We start from the raw sequence: 20,227 nt of genomic DNA, 5'->3' as shown, positions 1-20,227 counted from the left end.
GTTTCCCGTGAAGTTCTAGCCACCACTTTTGTTATGACCTTTGTTTAGCATGACATATGATGCAAACTTCCATGAAATGGAAGAAGAAGTGGAATTCTTAGAAAATATATGAGAGACTAAGGCTTACTATTGGAGCCTAGCTAAGGCTGGAGTGAGTCAGAGTTCCACGAGATTTCAGGATGAATGTTAAGATCAATAAATTTTCAATTTCTAGAGGACTAGGAAGAAAATAAGTTAGGGGGATTGATGAAGCCATTTTTTGGCCTAATATTATATCATTTTCTAGCATTGATAGTCTAGGAATTGACATTTTACCATGACATTATAAGGATTCCCTTGGGAATATTATAGGTCTAAAGCACTTGAGTATATGTTTTGTGTTGTGTCTGGACATTAGGAAAAAATTTTCTCATTATAGCAAAAATCCATGATTAAACTAATCGCTTTTATTTTATTCATGTTTCTATGAATGATTGAACTGCGAAAGGGTTCTTGTAGTCATATGAGTTCTTTTCTTGCGAGAATGGATTGAACGATTGTTAATTCTATTCATATGAATTAATAAATATTATGTGTGTTGAATGAGGTGTATACTTTTACTACTAACTCTTGATTCTCGGACTAAGTCAATCATGCAGGGACACGACAAGGAATAGACAACAATCTAGCTCAAAGGTAGCCAACACCATGAGATCTATGGACTTGTCAAAAAAAATCAAAAAAGTGGAGGATTGACTATTGGTACTCATTATTGAGTGTGAATAAGTCAATGTGGGAGTATTCCAGCTGGTAGAAAATCTAATTGATGTCGACTATATTTTTTCTTACAAGTACACTTAATGCAAAGATTTGTTCTCTCTGAACATGGTTGTAATGAGTTTGACTATTATAACTTATCCAATTGGGGATGTCTAGTTATTTTAGGAAGTTAGTTAAGATCGTTATGTTATAAATAATTTGATGAGACTTGTTTTAGAAATAGATTGAATAATGCAGAAGTAAGTTACATAAGTAAATTACTAGAAAGTAATCCTTATCTAAAAATCATAGTTTTAACTACTCCAAATTACTTAGTAGGGTCAGGTTTTTAGGTAGGTATCTACTCTACCCACCTTGGCAACATGAACAATCATAGGTTTTGTTACCTATTGGCTGCATGAATAAAAGAGAACTAGACAACTTTTACACAACTAAGAATTATAGATATTCACTCATCGAGTGGGCCCCCTTGGGCAAGAGAATTAGAATTAATTATGTAAGCTACTAAAACTCAAACATGTCTTCTATTATTTATAACTGAAAATCTGATAAAACATAATAAATTGAAAGACTCACAACCTTGTTGGAAAACACTTGTTCATTTTTAGTAGAATATAGTGATGGCAACAATGGTGTCTTAACGAATATGCTTTGTTGCACCATTTCAAGACTATATCCATGGGGTTTGATAGATAAATGAACCTAAAGTCAACCTGATGATTGCTTAATGGATATCCAATATGAGAGAAACTATCCTACTTATTAGACTAATTAAATAGTAAAATACACATTAAGACCCATTAGGGAACATTAGAGCATATTAATGTACCCTACATCCCTTAATGTGCTCTAAGGTCTACTGATGCATTCTAATGTGCCCTAATGGGTCTAAATGCATGGTAAGGGGTTGTGATGGTTCCTAAGGGATCCTTGGACCAGTTAGGACCCATTACAACCCCCTATTATATATTAAAATCACTTAGAACCAATTAGTGAGTCCTAAAATGGTAAATGTGTTTGTATACACTTAAAAAATTATCAAGTCAATTAATAAAATATTTTAATATTTAATTAATAGAGCCTCTTCTATTAACTTTAATAAATTATTCAATTTATTAAGTTGATTCACTTTTTCCATAATTAATTAAATATTATATATTTAATTAATACTTTTTCCTCATTTAACTTTAATAAATTATTCAATTTATTAAGTTAATTCACTTGCTAATAATTATTTAAATATTTCTATTTTTAAGTAATATTATTCATTTATTAGTATTACTAAATGATTTAATTTATTAAACTAATTCACCTAAGTCAATCACATTATCCTAAGTCTCTGAAATGATTTTATTAAGTAATTTATTTAAATTACTTAATTATCTACTCACCCAAATGACTAAGTCTTTCAGTCCACTTAAGCAGTCCATTTTATGTACCACCTCATAGTTGCACCAATAATTAATTATTAAAAAGTCCTATTTATCCTCACCCATGTGTCCTATTTTATGGGATTAAAAGAGGAGATGTGGCCTTGATTAACTCAACCTCTAAGACACATCTCTGGGAGACTAAGTTATCTTCCTCTTCCTCTACTAACTTGGAGTCAGTCAATCCACCTCATGCAGTCAACAAGGGTTCATGAGACACTTGTCCTTGCAATTTTATCTAGAGTTGGAGTCCTCTAAAATGGTCTTGATGAGATGACTGCCAAGTGTCTTTCCCTTTCCTAAATTTCCTCTCATAACTCAACCAAATCCTTGATTTCCTCCATCTCTTCATTCAAGTCAATATCATCCCTCAGTGTGTCCTTAATCATCTCTCCACCATTAGATGCTATCACCCAGGCTAGGGTATGTTGAAAGTATATAAAAGTAACCTCTGTCTCCTCATTTCAACATCTAAATTCATACTCAATTGCAGCACTTTGAATTAACATTAGAAGCATTCTCAAGCAATCAATTATCCATTTTCATAACCCATTTGCATTATCATCCATCTTCATTATTTCGTTATTTTAGGATCATTCCATTTGATCTAGTATTGAAGTTCATAATTCTCCAACATCTTGAAGCAATCTTGTAGAAGGGAGCTGATCAAAATCTGAGGGCTCACAAATCAAGAAGACTTAAGACTAGGAAGACAATGGAGGCATGTTGCATATGGTAAGAAAAGGTAAATATTTTATTTTGATTCGCAATCCTTCATTGTGTGTGTGTTTATTAGCTTAGATTTAAATTCAAGCATTGACACATAAATTTGCATACACCTTTGGCGCCCACCATGGGGCCTTGTCCCATTTTAACCAATATTTGTTTTTCATTTTTAGTAGGTTTACATATTTGGAAAGTTTCCATTTTAGCAGGTTTCCCTTTCAAGAAAGTTTTTGTTTTTAGTTGGTTTCCATTCTAGAAAGTCTTTGATCGATTTACTTAGAAAATTTAGGCATGTTTTTGCATGGTCATATGATGAGCTTAAGGCCTATAAGGAGGATTTTTTTCAACATGTAATACCTCTCAGAGAAAATATCAAGCCATTCAGAGAAAAGTAGATGCATGTAAATCCTACTTTGTCTCCCAAGATGCAAGAAGAATTGATGAAGCTTAGGGATGGAGGAATCATCAACCTAATCATACATTCTTCATGGGTGTCAATTTGGTTCCTATAAGGAAAAAAATGGAGACATTAGACTCTGTGTCGACTTTAGGAACCTAAATATTGCATCCTTAAAGGATAATTATGGATTGCCTAATATGGAGACCATGCTAGAGCAATAACTAATGTCCATGATGGATGGTTTCTAAGGATATAACCAAGTTTTTGTTGATGAAAAGGAATAATTTAAAACAACCTTCCCTACTCCTTGGGGAAAATATGTGTATGTAGGGATGCCTTTTGGCTTGATCAGTGTGGGAGCAACATTCCAAAGACCTATGGATGTTGCATTCAAGGAGTACAATGATAAATTCATGGTTGTATACCAGGATGAGCTAACTACATACTCAAAAGTGTTGAGGACCATTGCAAACACTTAGAAAAGATTTTCATCAAAGCCTTAGAGTATGGGGTTTCTTTAAACCCTAAGAAGTGCACTTGTGGAGTGACAAAGGGAAAATTGCTTGGTCACATAGTATCTAAGGATGGAGTGAAAATTGACCCTAAGAGAGTGGCAACAATTGATAAAGTCCCTAAGCCCAAAAATGTCAAAGGAATACTGTCATTTTTTAGACAAGTAAAATTCTTGAAAATATTTGTCACTAATTTGATGATATCAGCAAGCCAATCTCCAAGATTCTCAAGAAAGGATCAATCATTAGTTGTAAAGGTGAGCCTACAGTAGCTTTTCAAGAAATCAAGAGTGCCATAAAAAATGCACCAGTCCTTAGGACTCCAGATTATGCAAAGCCAATGCATATTTTTTCTTTTGCATCTTTCCACATTGTTGTTGCAATTTTACTTCAGAAAAAATGAAGAGGGCTATGAGCAATCCATTTCTTTTTTTAGCAAGTCCCTTCATCTTGTTGAGCTTAAATATGAAATTAAATAAAAGCAAGCTTATTCTTTAGTCAAAGCAGTGAAAGCCTTCAGATGTTATTTGGTAGGTGCTGCTATTATAGCATTTGTGCTCAATGCAGTAGTTAAAGATATATTTTCTCGACAGAAGGTGTCTGGCAGGAGGTACAGATGGATAAACAAAATTTAGGAATTTTCAATATTGACATTGAAATCACTAAGTTAGTGAGAGGTCACGGATTGGCAAACTAATGGCTCAATCAACTTTGGATGCCAATCAAATAAATTTGGTAAGTGAAGACCTAAAGTCAAGCACTTGTGATATGGACCATTGTGACTAGTATACAAATGTGGTATATTATTTGCAGCACAAAGAAGCCCCATCCCACTTAACAGATAATGAAAGGAGAACTATAAAATTGCATGCCATTAGGTATATTATTGTTAATGGAAGTCTGTAGTGGAGAAATTCTAAAGGGATACTTTTGAAATGCATTGATCACAAAGAATCTGAGAAAGTATTAAATGATATGCATTTAGGAGTATGTGGGGATCATTATATGGAAAAGACTATTGCCCACAAAGTAATGAGAGCTAGATTCTGGTGGCCTAGTTTACTAAAGATGCACAAATTCTGGTCAAAAGGTGAGATTCATGCCAAAGATTTGTAGGAAAGTTAAATTTTTTTGGCAACACTCCTTTGAAGTTAGTAGAAGTACAAACACCTTTTCAACAATGGGGCATGGATTTCATTGGTAAATCTCTACTAAGTCTAGCACTGGTTATTGATGGATCCTGGTAGCAACTGATTACTTTACAATATGGGTGGAGGGTATCTCCACTAGAAATGGTATGAGTAAAGTAGTTAATAATGTTTTACTGAAAAACATCATAACAAGGTTTGGGTGCCCTAAAAAAATAGTGACTAATAATGCTATGTGTTTCAGACCAAAAGAGTTTATCTAATTTTGTGACAAGTATGGCATTACCAGATCAACATCATCACCCTATCGTCCATAGGGAATGGAAAAGCCGAGTCTATCAATAAAAGCTTGTTGAAAGTCATAAAAAGGACTTTGGATGATAACAAAAAGGCATGGGATTCTAAGCTACACTTGGCAGTTTGGGTTGGCAGAGTGACAACAGAGAAAGCAATAGGTGTTTCACCTTTTGACCTTGTGTATGAAATCCAAGAAAGGATGCCTCAAAATAACCTAATAGGTTGTTACAACTACATCAAGATGTATGGTGATGATGTTATTGATGATATGCAGGAAAGGATAGATGAGTTGGTAGGATTAACAGAAACCAAAAAGGAAACATCTACCAAGAATGTTAAGTTACAACTGCAAGCCAAACTTTTGTATGATAGGAAAGTAATGGCTAGGAAGTTTGAACCTAATGACTAGGTTTTAAGGTGTAATACTAGAATTGAGGACAAAGGAAAGCATGATAATTTTGATCTTATCTTGTTGGGTCCTTATCTGGTGGATTCTACATGGGGAGAAGACTCTTATATCCTAAAGGAGCTTTTAGATGATATTCTTGAGTTGCCATTTCATGGACATTTCTTGAAGAAGTATTTTTGTTAAAATACTTAAAATCTTCCATGAATAGTAGTCTAGGATCTTCTGTATATTGTGTAATTTGTCTACATGTGTGTGGCTCTCTATATAAATTTGTTGTTTTTTGTTATGTGTGTGTGTGTTTCTCTCTTAGAGTTGTCAATTTTGTCAAGCATGTGGTCTACTTCTTCCAAGGATTCTGAGCTTTTGTATGAATTTTCTATATTCATCATCTCTAGACAAAGCCACTATTGGCCTTATTTTTCACATTTTTTAAATTTTGCAAAATTACAGTAAAAAATCCAATTATCCATTGGAAATTAGGGATCATCTATTTTTAAATATGTTGTGCCCTAGAGAAAATCCCTAATTTTTGTTTCCCTAGTGTTGTTTGTGTCCCAAGTCTCAAAAAATGGGTCTATTTTTGTTAATTTTTAAAAAAAACACAAGGGAAGTCTTTCTATAAGCCCTCAATGCCTTTGAAAAAACACTTTATTCCATGGTTTTCATGCAATCTTTTAATATTTTCCCGAAAATCCTTTTACCCTAGTGTGTATTTCCTTCTTAACCATGGGTTTACCTTGAATCAGTTTGCACAATGTTATTTTAAAACCCTTCACCTTTGGAGAGTTTATTTCATTGTTTGTCGATCAAATTAAGATCGACGATGGGCATACCCCTGCATTCGGAAGTTGCACAAAGTTTAAACAAAGTAGGGATGCAACCTTGTGACACCTATCCATACGGTCCCCTTTTTCCTTAGTATTAAAGTAGTGTATATCATGCAAATTCAACTTGTCAATCAAATGATGACCAACAATTGTCGCTTCCCTAGATTCTGAACATGTGCAAACTTTCATCAATATGGGGAAGCAAGAAGCTACCATGTTGACAAAGTGGGATCGGGTTCGATTGGTGGGCTGCAAAAAAAAACCATCAAAGGAAGTGATAGATTGGAATTCTCTAATTGGTTTGAAATGCTGACAAGGACATATGAAGATCAATTTCTTGGGATTGTCGATCAAATGAAGATCAATGCATATTGCATCCCCACAATCTGAAAATGTATAAAGTTTAACTAATGTGGGGAAGCACGGTTGTGACACATGAACATGGTGGGGTTAGCCACTTTATGGGTTGCCAGGTAATGCTGAGTTGGATAATGTGCCAAATGTTTTATCTCAATTTTCCACAGGTACATCATGTAAGAAAAGGTGGATACTGAGTTGGATCAGTGGGCTTGAATTTTTTAAGGGAATGTAATAATAACAAGGATCACTTAGGATTGTCGATCAAAAGATGATCTACAATCGTTTCTTTCCTGGATGTTAAAGAGGAGAGAAGTTTAACTAATGCGGGGAAGTGAGAGGTTGACATGTGTCTGAATTTTCAAAAAGGTAACACAACTTTTATAGTTTTAAAGCTTGATCGGCTAATTTTGCATAAATTGATGGCTAGGTTTCAATTTTTGCGGCACAACTTGAAATATGATAGTTAGAATATTAAATCTGATCAATGTGAATTCATATGGAGCCAATTGCCATAACATTTGCAATTTCTCTCATTATTGAGTACCAAGTTACATAATTCTCAGAGTGCAAAAATATTCAAAGCTCAAACTACATTTTCTCAAGGATGTGAATTATTACAGACGAAATTCTCAATAGAGAAAACAAGTTTGTCTGAGTGAGTACTGAAAATATTTGGGTAGTTAAGAATTTGCAGTTGTAATTGAGATAATATAGATAAAATGCCTCCACGAATGGATTTTTCAGGAAAGGTAGATTGCCAATTGAGAGTTGTGCATGATGATTTTCTAGAACAATTACCACAATCTACTAATGAGTCTTCTACAGGAAAATAATTAATTCTAAAAAACCCTAGGTTATTGTTCAGAGAGGGTTTCTATGACAAGGAAAATTGGTTAAGATATGCCCAAACATCTATTAGGGGTTTAGAGCTTTTTTGCAAATGGTTTTCAAAGAGAAAACTTGATACGAGTTCCTCTAAACAATGTATGGGAGTTTGATATTGGGAAGATAGTTATTCTAGGTATTTTCTTTTATGATGACTTATTGGTAATGATAGTGAAGAAATATGACCTCATATCAAGGATGGTCAAATGCCATGTTGGGGATAATCTCTTTAGGGTTTCACCATAGTTGATTAGGAAAGTTTTTAAGTTAAACCCTAATCATGTGATACATGAGAAAATTGATATGGAGGATTTGCAAGCAAGATATGATGCACAGAGGGTGTACCTATGGAGAGGGCCATTGCAGGAACACTTTTTGAAAATAGGTCAATTTCCATTGATTAAGATAAGCCATTGTTAAGGAAATATTTCAATCCTAGGGCTCAAGCACTCTATTTTTCTCTCTGCAAAATATTTGGAATGGATGAACAGGATCACTTCCAAGGATCCATTATTTTTATCACTTCTTAGACATTGCAATATGACATGAGCTCAATTTTTTATTTTGCTACATATTTAGTTGAAGAAATCCATGATGGATTAATAGGCATAAATAAGGCTAAAGTTGTAAAACTATTTTGTTGGTGCTCAATGTTGATGTGCACGTGTTTGTACAAGGGTGTTACCTGTTGTCACTTAGGTTTGCACCCTTGTCCAAGGCCTATGCGCGAGGAGAACCTAGTGAAACATGGAAACAACCTCCAAGCTGTGGGACTTGAACTATGAGGTTGAGTCTCCGGAGAAGGCCGACTTCCTCTTACTGTCAGGGCGCACCTATCTATTCTCAGAAGGGAAAGGGAGAAAGAGAGCGTCAAAGCAAATCTACCTAGTCTAATCTAAGGTGGTGATGCACCAAAATAGAGTGTTCAGACTCATTCCTGCCCATATATATGCTACAAAACCAGAATAACATACAAAAGTCATACACATCCAGACTTATATCGATCAGTAATCACATACAGATCAGAAGAAACCAACCGAATGACACTAGGAAAAGGAGATTTCACTTATGTATTATTCGATAGACCAAAGATAGATACAGTATGCAGATTGTTGATCTCAACAATACACCAATGGGAGGCAAAGTGATTGCACATTCACACTGATGGCTGAAAGAGATGATACAGGCTATTACATGGCTCAGAGATAAAGGGGTTTTACACTGCAAGTCTGCAAGCAGTAGCAGAGGAAATCAGGAAGAATCGACCCTCAGAACAGATCACGAAACTACCTTTATAGATCAGGCACAACTGAAGATTTCCGCGTTACATTCACTTCTTACCTACTGGCATTAACTTCCTGTCTTGAGAATCCAATCGGGGATCTGGATTGAAATCTTGGCCTGCATACCGAGAAATCTCATTTCTTCTGAGAAGAGCCTGGAGAGGATAGAAACGGTGCCACAACATTCCTTGACAAGGTAGATGGGCCGACCGGATGGGTGGAGTGTCCTTATGTCTTGCATTCATTCCTGGTAGGTCCGAAATGATCACGAAGATCAGATCGCAAGATACGTCGATCGCCTCTGCATCTTGGTTCATGAATCAAACTGGCCTATTAGCCGACCCGATTTCTTATATGCCGACTGGGCCACGCGGGCCAATCGTAATCCTTTGTCTTGCCACTTGGAAAGTCCTTCTGTGGTTGACCGCCTTCATCGAACTAATCGCGCCACCTTATCACCTAATCGCTGGCTGTCAGCGAATTGCCACGTCGAAAACCAAAATGCGAGGACACGTGTCTTCCGAGCGCTAACTCGCTATTGTAAAATCCACGCAGTTCCTCCATGGCGAGATAGCGCCGACCCTAGATTCCTGCAGATCTGATGGTAGAGAATCGACCCCTCAATGCGCTGATCGCATCAAGAAATTTGGCCCCTCGACGCATCTGTATTCTGACTTGGCACACTTGGTTGTTTCTGATTCGCCGCGGACTCTCTTTCCTGTGACTAGGCCCCATCCGAATTGGCGCCACCTCAATGGTGCATCTGACGAGACCTGACCCCACCGATACGTGTCAATCGAGCGCGATGTCGCCATGGTAAAAATCTTGCAGTTTTGCTAACGCGACATGGCGCCTACCGTTGATCTTTTCTCATCTAACGGTGGAGAGCCTGACCTTCTGTAACCCTTCGCTCCTATTGATTTGCCAGGCCCGCCAACACGTGGCGTCCCCCTGTTGGTTCGTCAGTCACCCCACCCTATCTGCTTCTGACGGCATGAAACGTAGCCCCGCCAGGACACGTGGCACACGGGCGCTATGTCGCTGATGCTAAAGTCCGGGCAGCTCCTGATGGCGAGATAGCGCCAGCCGTAGATCTTGCAGATCTGACGATCAGAGCGACATCGTACTTCACTCGCCGTTCCTCCTGAAAACTGTTGAGCCCATGGTTGCTGTGTCCTGACATATACACATGGCATCATTCGATTGGTGAACTCGAGACTTGATCCGTAGAATAGCCATGTGACGGATGGGCGCTATGTCGCCATGATAATATCTGCGCATCTCCGCCATAGCGAGATGGCGCCATCCGCTGATGCAATCAAATCTGACAGTGGAGATCGCAAAATTTGACTGTGCCAACCGTACTGATAAAGACTCCAGCCTGGTTACACGCGGCGGTTCCTCACTGGCCCAGTGGAACACCACTAGGCAATCTTGCGACTTGGCCTCACAGGGTGACCACGTGTCGACTAGGCGCCATGTCGCTATGGGAAAATCGAGGTTAAATTTCCATAGCGCCATAGCGCCCAACCGATAACGTGTCCCGATCTGTGCATGTTTCTTTTTGATTCGCTGCCGTGACACGGGCTCCGCCAACTGGGCAGACGAGGTACGCAATGGGGCCCAATATTTGTCTGAAGTTCTCGCTGTTTATTTTCTCCAGCCTGCCAAACTTTATCTGATCGTCGCAACATTTTTTCGGCCACGTGACCCGCCCGCCGTCATGAGCATCTCTGCCGGGCCCACCAAACACGTGTCGTTCGGGCGCGATGTCGCCGATACTATCTCCCGTGCAACTTTCGATGACGAGATCGCGCCTACCGTCGATCCATCTAAAATCTGACGGTCACAGAACCTTGGCGAGTCGGGGCATTAAAATAACGATTTTTTGGCTAACCGTTGAACAGGCCGCGGATTCGAATTTAAATCTTCTGGCGGTAAAACCAGAGGTAACACTTTTGGCGACTCGCAGGGGGCATGAGCCTGCTCAATGCGTGACCAGTACCTAAGAATGATCCATTGGGCTATGGAGTCGAAAGAGGACCAGGAGGCACAAAGCTGAGAGCTGCAAGAACCCTAACCCTTAAAGAGGAAATCAAAACATTAAAAACCCTTAAGGTTCTAGCTCTGCTTCTATAATTGGAAACAAAAACAGGACCTCCTCAGCAGCATGAGACATGTCAAAAATGACTCACGAAGAGAGCCATGTGCTCGTGCACTTATTGCAAAACAGGAACAAGCAGGAAGCAACTAGATTAACTATGTACATAGATTCACAACCCTTCAGAAACAGGGCTTCAGATAGATCCCATTGACTGGAATGGGTAGAACTTCACCACTTGGCCTACTTAGTTGGAATGCGTTGGCCTGTTTGCAACTGGAAATCAGATAAGGGCCACTCCATAATGGGTCAAATTTGGAGTGCCTTCCTGGTTTTGCTCTGTCTGAGTCCCACTTGAGAACTAAATCTCCCTCTCTGAAGATTCTGGCCCTTGCCTTCTTGTCAAAATTCCTCTTCATCTGTTGCTGGTGAATCTCTAGAGTTTTCATGGCTTTGTTTCTCTTTTCTTCCAACTCAATTAGTTCTGCCATTCTTACTGACATGGCATCATCTTCAACCAGTTCCAGCTGATGAGCCAACTCCAAGGATGGGAACTCCAATGAGATTGGGAGTCTAGCTTCCCTACCATATACTAGCACAAAAGGTGAATTCCCAATAGATCTCTTGGGTGTTATCCTATCAGCCCACAGAGCAGTCCTTAATTTCTTGTGCCAGGTCCTCTGATTGTCTTCTATTGTCCTCTTCATAATTCTGATTAGATTCTTGTTGGAAGATTCAGCCAAACCATTACCCTGAGGATAGTAGTTCAATGATGTGCTCAGGTAGATATTGTGATTCATGGCCCATGCACAAATTTGGGTTCCAACAAAAGACTTGGCATTATCTGAGATAATAGTAGAAGGAGCACCAAATCTAGATACAATTCCATCAAGGAATTCAACAACCGATGGCTCTGTGGCATCCTTCAAGGCAACTGCCTCTGTCCACCTAGTGAAATAATCAGTAGCAACCAAGATCCATTTATGACCTGCACTAGATGGAGGATTGATGGGGCCTATAAAATCCAACCCCCACTGAGTGAAGGGCTGATCCACCTGAATAGGATGAAGAGGAAGAGCTGCAAGTCTCTGTTTGCCTGAGAAAAAAGCACATTTCTCACATTTCCTCACATACCTGTAACAATCATGGAACAGAGATGGCCAATAATATCCAGCCCTCATGATTTTCATAGTGGTTGTTCTTGCAGAGAAGTGGCCGCCATCAGGGCCATGATGGAGTTCTCTAATCACCCTTTTAGCCTGATCCCCTTCAACACATCTCAACAGGGTCCCATTAAAATCCCTCCTGAATAGGATATTGTCAATCACAACATAGGGAATGGATTGTAGTCTATATTGTCTTCTTTTAGTTCTGTCCAATCCCCGAGGGTATCCATTCCCTAATAAGAAATTCTTCATGTCATTTATCCAGCTCCTTGGACCATCAGCATACCTTTCCTCCTGCTGCTCTGCTATCACCATGGCAACTTCTTCATCTGAGTTCTGATCTGATAACATTTCTTTACATAATCCTCTTCCTTTTACCAATTTGGTAATCTGAATGTCAACATCATATTCCATTACCCTAGTGATCCATCCAGCTCTCTTCTCACTGACATCTTTGTTTAACAGGAAGTCTTTTACACTCGCATGGGGTACCAACAAATGGATCTTATTATGGGATAAGAGGTGTCTGAACTTCTTCAAGGCTCTAATGATTGCAAGGGCTTGCTTCTCAACAAAGCTATACTTATCTTCATATTCCTTAAGCCCTTCACTAAAGAAGGCTATGGGTTGCTCCTCATTCCTATCATTTGTTTGGGTCAAGATAGCAGAGATACTTGACTTACCACCTAAAGTGTAGAGGATGAAATCTTTCTCAAACTTTGGGTTCATGAGGGTAGGGGCCGATGCTATCGCTGCCTTGATCTTTTCAAAACTCTCCTTCCCCTCCTTGGTCCATGAGAAGACCATATCTTTCTTGAGCATGGCTGTAAGGGGTTTCACCATGGTGGCAAGATTAGGAATAAACCTTCTTACAAAATTTATCCTACCAAGGAAGCTTTGTAGCCCTTTCTTGTGTTTAGGGAGGGGAAGGGCAAGTATTGCTTTTGTCCTTTCTGGATCAACGGTCAACCCATCCTTAGATACAATGTGTCCCAATAGTTTTCCTTGGTTTGTAGCAAAGACACATTTGGCTGGGTTGAGAGATACCCCAAACTCTCTACATCTTAGAAATACCTGTCTCAAATGATCAAGATGATCTTCCACATTCTTGGAATACACAGTTATATCATCAAGGTATACCAAGACAAACTTGTCAATTAATCTTTTGAAAGCTACCTCCATTGCCTTTTGGAATGTGGCATCTGCATTTGTTAATCCAAATGGCATTTTGCAATAAGCATAGGTGCCCCATTTAGTAGTAAATGCCATCTTGTGTCTATCAGACTCTTTAACCAATACTTGATTATAACCTGAAAACCCATCAAGAAAAGAGAATCTCCTTGACCCACTGACCTTGGACAGAATTTGCTCCATAGAAGGGAGAGGATGGTGATCTTTAAGGGAAGCCTGATTGAGATCCCTAAAGTCCACACACAATCTGATTTCTCCATTCTTCTTCCTCACAAGGACAAGGTTAGCTACCCATGATGAGTGTTTGATAGGAAAAATTATGTTAGCCTCAATCAGTTTGGATAGTTCTTTCCTCATTAAAGGTTCAATCTTGGGATTCACTGGCCTCTGTTTTTGCCTTATTGGTTTGACCCTATCAACTAAATCTATGGTATGCTGAAACAAACTAGGGTCAAACCCTTTTAAATCATCATATGTCCAAGCAAATACATCACTAAATTCTTGACATAGATGAATGAAATCTTCTTGCTCAGTTTTAGAACATACCTTTCCCATGTTAAGAGATCTTCCATCAGCAATAGTAACTGGGGCATGGTCATCCTTTTCTGCAGCTAGATTCATCCCTTTGCCTCTTGTTTGATCATCAGGATTAAAGATGCTTTCCAAGGTAATGAGACCCTTGGGTAGCCTGTTGGAACTGAGATGAATGATCTGATCACCATATTGATCTTGTAGTCTCAGCTGACTTCTCTCTGAAAATTCTCTTCATTCTGCAAGAAGCTCACAATTTTCTCATCAGACTCGAACACTTGCCAGTGAGTATTATTATCAGGAACAGCAGGCCTCACCACTACCCTTATTTGTTGTTTCTTTTCTTCCTCAAGATTCCCTGGCACATCATAAGATGCACCCACTGCTGCAAGTCTATCAACATGTTTATTTTCCTTCCTAGGAATGCTCTGAATGTTAAATGCATTGAAACCCTCGAGCAAATCCTAGACTCTATGTTTATAAGACTTGAGCAGGCCATTTTTGGTGATATATTTTGATTTCTCACTTGGTTCACTACCAACTTGCTGTCCCCATATACTTTCAAGGCTTGAATTCCCCTCTTTTGGGCAAGTAGGAGACCTTGGATCAAGGATTCATACTCGGCCACATTATTGGTACAACTGAATTGGAGCCTAAAGGAGAAGTAGTATCTTATTTGTGTAGGAGAGATCAACATAACACCAGCCCCTGATCCATTTTTATTCCTTGAGCCATCAAAATACATTCTCCATACTCCATTTATGTCGTCATTAGTCCTAACAAGGCTGGGAACTTGAACCTCCTTCTCTATTATGCAATATGTACTAAGGCCTGTCTCAAGGGTTTCCGACATAGGTTCAAACTGACATGTATTTTCCCACTCATCCAAGAAGAAATCAGGAATCCCTGCTATGGAAGTGACAGGCTTGTTTACTACGTTATTTTCGTTCACCTCTAGGATAGGGCAATTCATATTGATGAAGTTGGGAGTGTAGGGTTCAGTGTGGTGAAGGGCTTGAGGTTCTGCTCTTATTGAAGCATTGGACCCATATCTGGTCTTAAATGACATGTAAGACCAATCAGCAGATATGAATCCACCAATTTGAGCAGTGAAGTCTCTCGAAAGACAAATGGCAAAATAGGGCTTAACCTCAGCCACAGATATGTCTTGAATCACAGTACAACCAGGGCATGCATGTAGGGCCATTTCCACACTTCTAAGGATGCCTACGGTTTTGACAGTACTCCCATCTAGTTGTAACACATCCCTAACAATGGGCTCATATTTCATCCCTAAAGCATCAGCAACACACCTAGGCATTACTGAGCTGCTAGCCCCTGAATCTATCATGCAATTATGGACTAATTTGCCCCCTATAATCAGAGAAACATAAAATGGAGGAGGTCTAACCTTTTTATTTGCCTCCACATCTCCCGCTGGTTGTACTAAACTAGTGGCACTCTCCATGGCAGATGACTGATCCTTGGGCTCAATCCTTTCCAATTCTTGCTGCAACATCTTCCTCTGCATTGGTATGGTAGCAATAGCATCCTACATGGAAATGTTTACATTGGTATTCTTCATTTGTTCTACCACACTCAATGGTGCACTAGGAATTTTGGTAGAAACTTTGGGGGTTGCACTTATAAGAGGTTGAGATGGGGCAACAAAAGGATCACTTGCATCCTCATTTCTTGGACCTTGCTTTTGCTGTTGTGAAGTGTTCGTCTGCTCATTTTTTGTTTGTGTGTTAGGTATAACACTTGAAGTTGAGGCCTGCTTAGGAGAGGGAGGAGCAACATGTTCCATAGCTCTCTTCTTGCTTCTTGTGTTATGAGCAACGGAGTCCTGGTTTACATTACAATGTTCCTCCATTTGGTGATTCATAAAAGAGCAATCACCCTGCCTCTGAACACATGGGGCCTCCTTGGGATGATCTTCTTTGTGTGATTGCTTTACTGTGGACTCCTGGACAGTTAGGGCCAAATAAGATTCTGATTTCTGACACAAGCAGTAGGTATAAGAATAGTTACATGAGGTACAAAAATCTTGGTCTTGGGCCAAGTTATTTTGAGGGACTAGAGCTCTATTTTGATTTGAGCTTGAAGCAGAAGCATGACTATTCTGCCTATTCTGATCAAAAGAGCTATTCCACTGATTAGGAGGCCTACCACCACTTGAAGCCTGATATTGCAATTGGGGAGGCTTGCCACCTTGAGCCTACTGTCTTTCTAAGGCCACCACCTTGTTACTCATCTTTTGTATTAGAGAAAAACTATCCTCTAGTCTCTTCCCTTGGTCCTTCAACTCCCTCCCCTGCTCTTGTAATTTTTTATCCAGGGTCTTTTCTCTTTTATCTGCGTTCAGTACTAGACCTTGGAGCATTTCCTTGAGTTCATCTATTCCGTTTGAGGATGTGGAAGCTTGGGGAACTGGAGTAAGGGCTTGCGATGTAGAAATTGTAGGGAGAGGGGCTACTGCTGGTTGGTGGTTGGGAACATCAGGAAAGAAAGGCATAGGAGGCCTTGGAGCCAACTTTCCCCCTTGTATTAGAATGTTCTCAGCTTTTATGGTTGTCTCATAAGCATTAGGTAATGTATCTCCTCCCATAGTTTGGATTGTGGTGGCAATATCACTGTTAAAAGCTCTAAGGTAATGTAAGAAGGCATTACCAGGGGTAGGTTTCACTATAGTAGGTATTCTATCCCATGTCTTTTGGAATCTGTAATTAAAATCAGCCATACATTCATGGGGGGCTCTTTTTATTGTAGTCAGCTGCTCTAATAGTGACAAATGGTCACTCTTATCCTCAAAATGTTTGCATAATCCTGCTCCTAGTCCATCCCAATCAGTTATGGAACCATGAGCTAAGCCTCTATACCACTGTAATGCTTTTCCTTTTAAAGATGAGGCTAGAAGTCTGACGGCAACATCATCTTCTGTAATACCATGAATATTGCAGACATTCGCTACCTCTTGGATATGCTCTAGGGGGGAAATAGAAGTTTCACCAGTAAAATCAGGTATTCTTTTTAGTGCAGCTACTGGTATATCATGTCTTTGGGCTAACAACAGAGGACTCCCACCATTAAAGGTGGCAAAAGGATGAACTCTTGGCTGTGCCATATAAACAAGTGTTCTATTGATGAGTGTTGATGGCAATCTAGGCTGAGTTCGGACAGTAGGAGGAGTAGAGACAGATCTCACAGGTATATTGATTGTTACTCCACCTCTAACTGGTGATAATGAAACTCTAGCCCTCCTTCTTCTAGGACTTGAAAGTGAGAGTTCTTGATATTGAAAATTACCTCTAGAAGACGCCCTTGTTTCAGCTCTGGGCATGAATTTCTGCAACTTTGGCCTGAAACCAGATTTGTTGATGCTCAGAGTCGCCAAGTACTTGATGAATCAGCCTCTTGAAGGCTTGAATACTGAAGCCAGCACTACTTCTTCAGCATTAATCTCAGAAACTCTTTCTTCTTTTGACACCAGTAGACATGAAATCTTCTGATATAGGTCCCACCGGGCGTGCCAAAAACTGTTGTCACTTAGGTTTGCACCCTTGTCCAAGGCCTATGCGCGAGGAGAACCTAGTGAAACATGGAAACAACCTCCAAGCTGTGGGACTTGAACTATGAGGTTGAGTCTCCGGAGAAGGCCGGCTTCCTCTTACTGTCGGGGCGCACCTATCTATTCTCAGAAGGGAAAGGGAGAAAGAGAGCATCAAAGCAAATCTACCTAGTCTAATCTAAGGCGGTGATGCACCAAAATAGAGTGTTCAGACTCATTCCTGCCCATATATATGCTACAAAACCAGAATAACATACAAAAGTCATACACATCCAAACTTATATCGATCAGTAATCACATACAGATCAGAAGAAACCAACCGAATGACACTAGGAAAAGGAGATTTCACTTATGTATTATTCGATAGACCAAAGATAGATACAGTATGCAGATCGTTGATCTCAACAATACACCAATGGGAGGCAAAGTGATTGCACATTCACACTGATGGCTGAAAGAGATGATACAGGCTATTACATGGCTCAGAGATAAAGGGGTTTTACACTGCAAGTCTGCAAGCAGTAGCAGAGGAAATCAAGAAGAATCGACCCTTAGAACAAATCACGAAACTACCTTTATAGATCAGGCACAACTGAAGATTTCCGCGTTACATTCACTTCTTACCTACTGGCATTAACTTCCTGTCTTGAGAATCCAATCGGGGATCTGGATTGAAATCCTGGCCTGCATACTGAGAAATCTCATTTCTTCTAAGAAGAGCCTGGAGAGGATAGAAACGGTGCCACAACATTCCCTGACAAGGTAGATGGGCCGACCGGATGGGTGGAGTGTCCTTATGTCCTGCATTCATTCCTGGTAGGTCCGAAATGATCGCGAAGATCAGATCATAAGATACGTCGATCGCCTCTGCATCTTGGTTCATGAATCAAACTGGCCTATTAGCCGACCCGATTTCTTATATGTCGACTGGGTCACGCGGGCCAATCGTAATCCTTTGTCTTTCCACTTGGAAAGTCCTTCTGCGGTTGACCGCCTTCGTCGAACTAACTGCGCCACCTTATCACCTAACTGCTGGCCGTCAGCGAATTGCCACGTCAAAAACTGAAATGCGAGGACACGTGTCTTCCGAGCGCTAACTCACTATTGTAAAATCTGCGCAGTTCCTCTATGGTGAGATAGCGCCGACCCTAGATTCTTGCAGATCTAATGGTAGAGAATCGACCCCTCAATGCGCTGATCGCATCAAGAAATTCGGCCCCTCGACGCATCTGTATTCTGACTCGACACACTTGGTTGTTTCTGATTCGCCGCGGACTCTCTTTCCTGTGACTGGGCCCCATCCGAATCGGCACCACCTCAATGGTGCATCCGGCGAGACCTGACCCCACCGATACGTGTCAATCGGGCGCAATGTCGCCATGGTAAAAATCTTGCAGTTTTGCTAAGGCGACATGGCGCCTACCGTTGATCTTTTCTCATCTGACGGTGGAGAGCCTGACCTTCTGTAAGCCTCCGCTCCTATTGATTTGCCGGGCCCGCCAACACGTGGCGTCCCCTTGTTGGTTCGTCAGTCACCCCACCCTATCTGCTTCTGACGGCATGAAACGCAGCCCTGCCAGGACACGTGGTGCACGGGTGCTATGTCACTGATGCTAAAGTCCGGGCAGCTCCTGATGGCGAGATAGCGCCAGCCGTAGATCTTGCAGATCTGACCATCAGAGCAACATCGTACTTCACTCGCCGTTCCTCCTGAAAATTGCTGGGCCCGTGGTTGCCGTGTCCTGACATATACATATGGCATCATCCGATTGGTGAACCCGAGACTTGATCCGTAGAATGGCCACGCGGCAGATGGGCGCTATGTCGCCATGATAATATCTGCGCATCTCCGCCATAGCGAGATGGCGCCATCTGCTGATGCAATCAAATCTGACGGTGGAGATCGCAAACTTTGACTGTGCCAACCGTACTGATAGAGACTCCAGCCTAGTTACACACGGCGGTTCCTCACTGGCCTAGCGGAACACCACTAGGAAATCTTGCGACTTGGCCTCACAGGGTGACTACGTGTCGACCAGGCGCCATGTCACTATGGGAAAATCGAGGTTAAATTTCCATAGCGCCATAGCGCCCAACCAATGACGTGTCCCGATCTGTGCATGTTTCTTTTTGATTCGCTGCCGTGACACGGGCTCCGCCAACTGGGTAGATGAGGTACGCAATGGGGCCCAATATTTGTCTTAAGTTCTCGCCGTTTATTTTCTCCAGCCTGCCAAACTTTATCCGATCGTCGCAACATTTTTTCGGCCACGTGACCTGCCCGCCGTCGTGAGCATCTCCGTCAGGCCCACCAAACACGTGTCGTTCGGGCGCGATGTCGCCGATACTATCTCCCGTGCAACTTTCGATGACGAGATCGCGCCTACCGTCGATCCATCTAAAATCTGACGGTCATAGAACCTTGGCGAGTCGGGGCATTAAAATAATGATTTTTTGGCTAACCGTTGAACAGGCCGCGGATTCGAATTTAAATCTTCTGGCGGTAAAACCAGAGGTAACATTACCTTTTTCTCCAAAGAAATGAAGTTGGATCTAGAGAAGGATGGAGAGAAATTACTAGTCCAACTATGGAGCACTGATATGACATAGGAGGTCACTGATGTTAGTTTT

General features: G+C 40.6%; 1 protein-coding gene across 1 annotated transcript in view; it reads left to right on the top strand.

Annotated features, from left to right (window-relative positions):
• The window catches only part of LOC149534233 (nitroreductase family protein), a 110,619-nt gene extending 109,756 nt beyond the window's left edge, over positions 1–863 (top strand). Inside the window, exon 5 of the transcript XR_016356925.1 lies at positions 639–863. The gene's annotated coding sequence lies outside the window, so the exon portion shown is untranslated. The remainder of the gene's footprint in view (positions 1–638) is intronic.
• Positions 864–20,227: the final 19,364 nt, after the last annotated feature.

Source organism: Cupressus sempervirens, chromosome 10 (assembly GCF_028749045.1).
Source record: "Cupressus sempervirens isolate cs-2001-9-10 chromosome 10, ASM2874904v1, whole genome shotgun sequence".
NCBI lineage: Eukaryota > Viridiplantae > Streptophyta > Pinopsida > Cupressales > Cupressaceae > Cupressus > Cupressus sempervirens.
The sequence above is the reverse complement of the archived record's forward strand: the minus strand, read 5'-3'. Positions and strand labels throughout refer to the sequence as shown.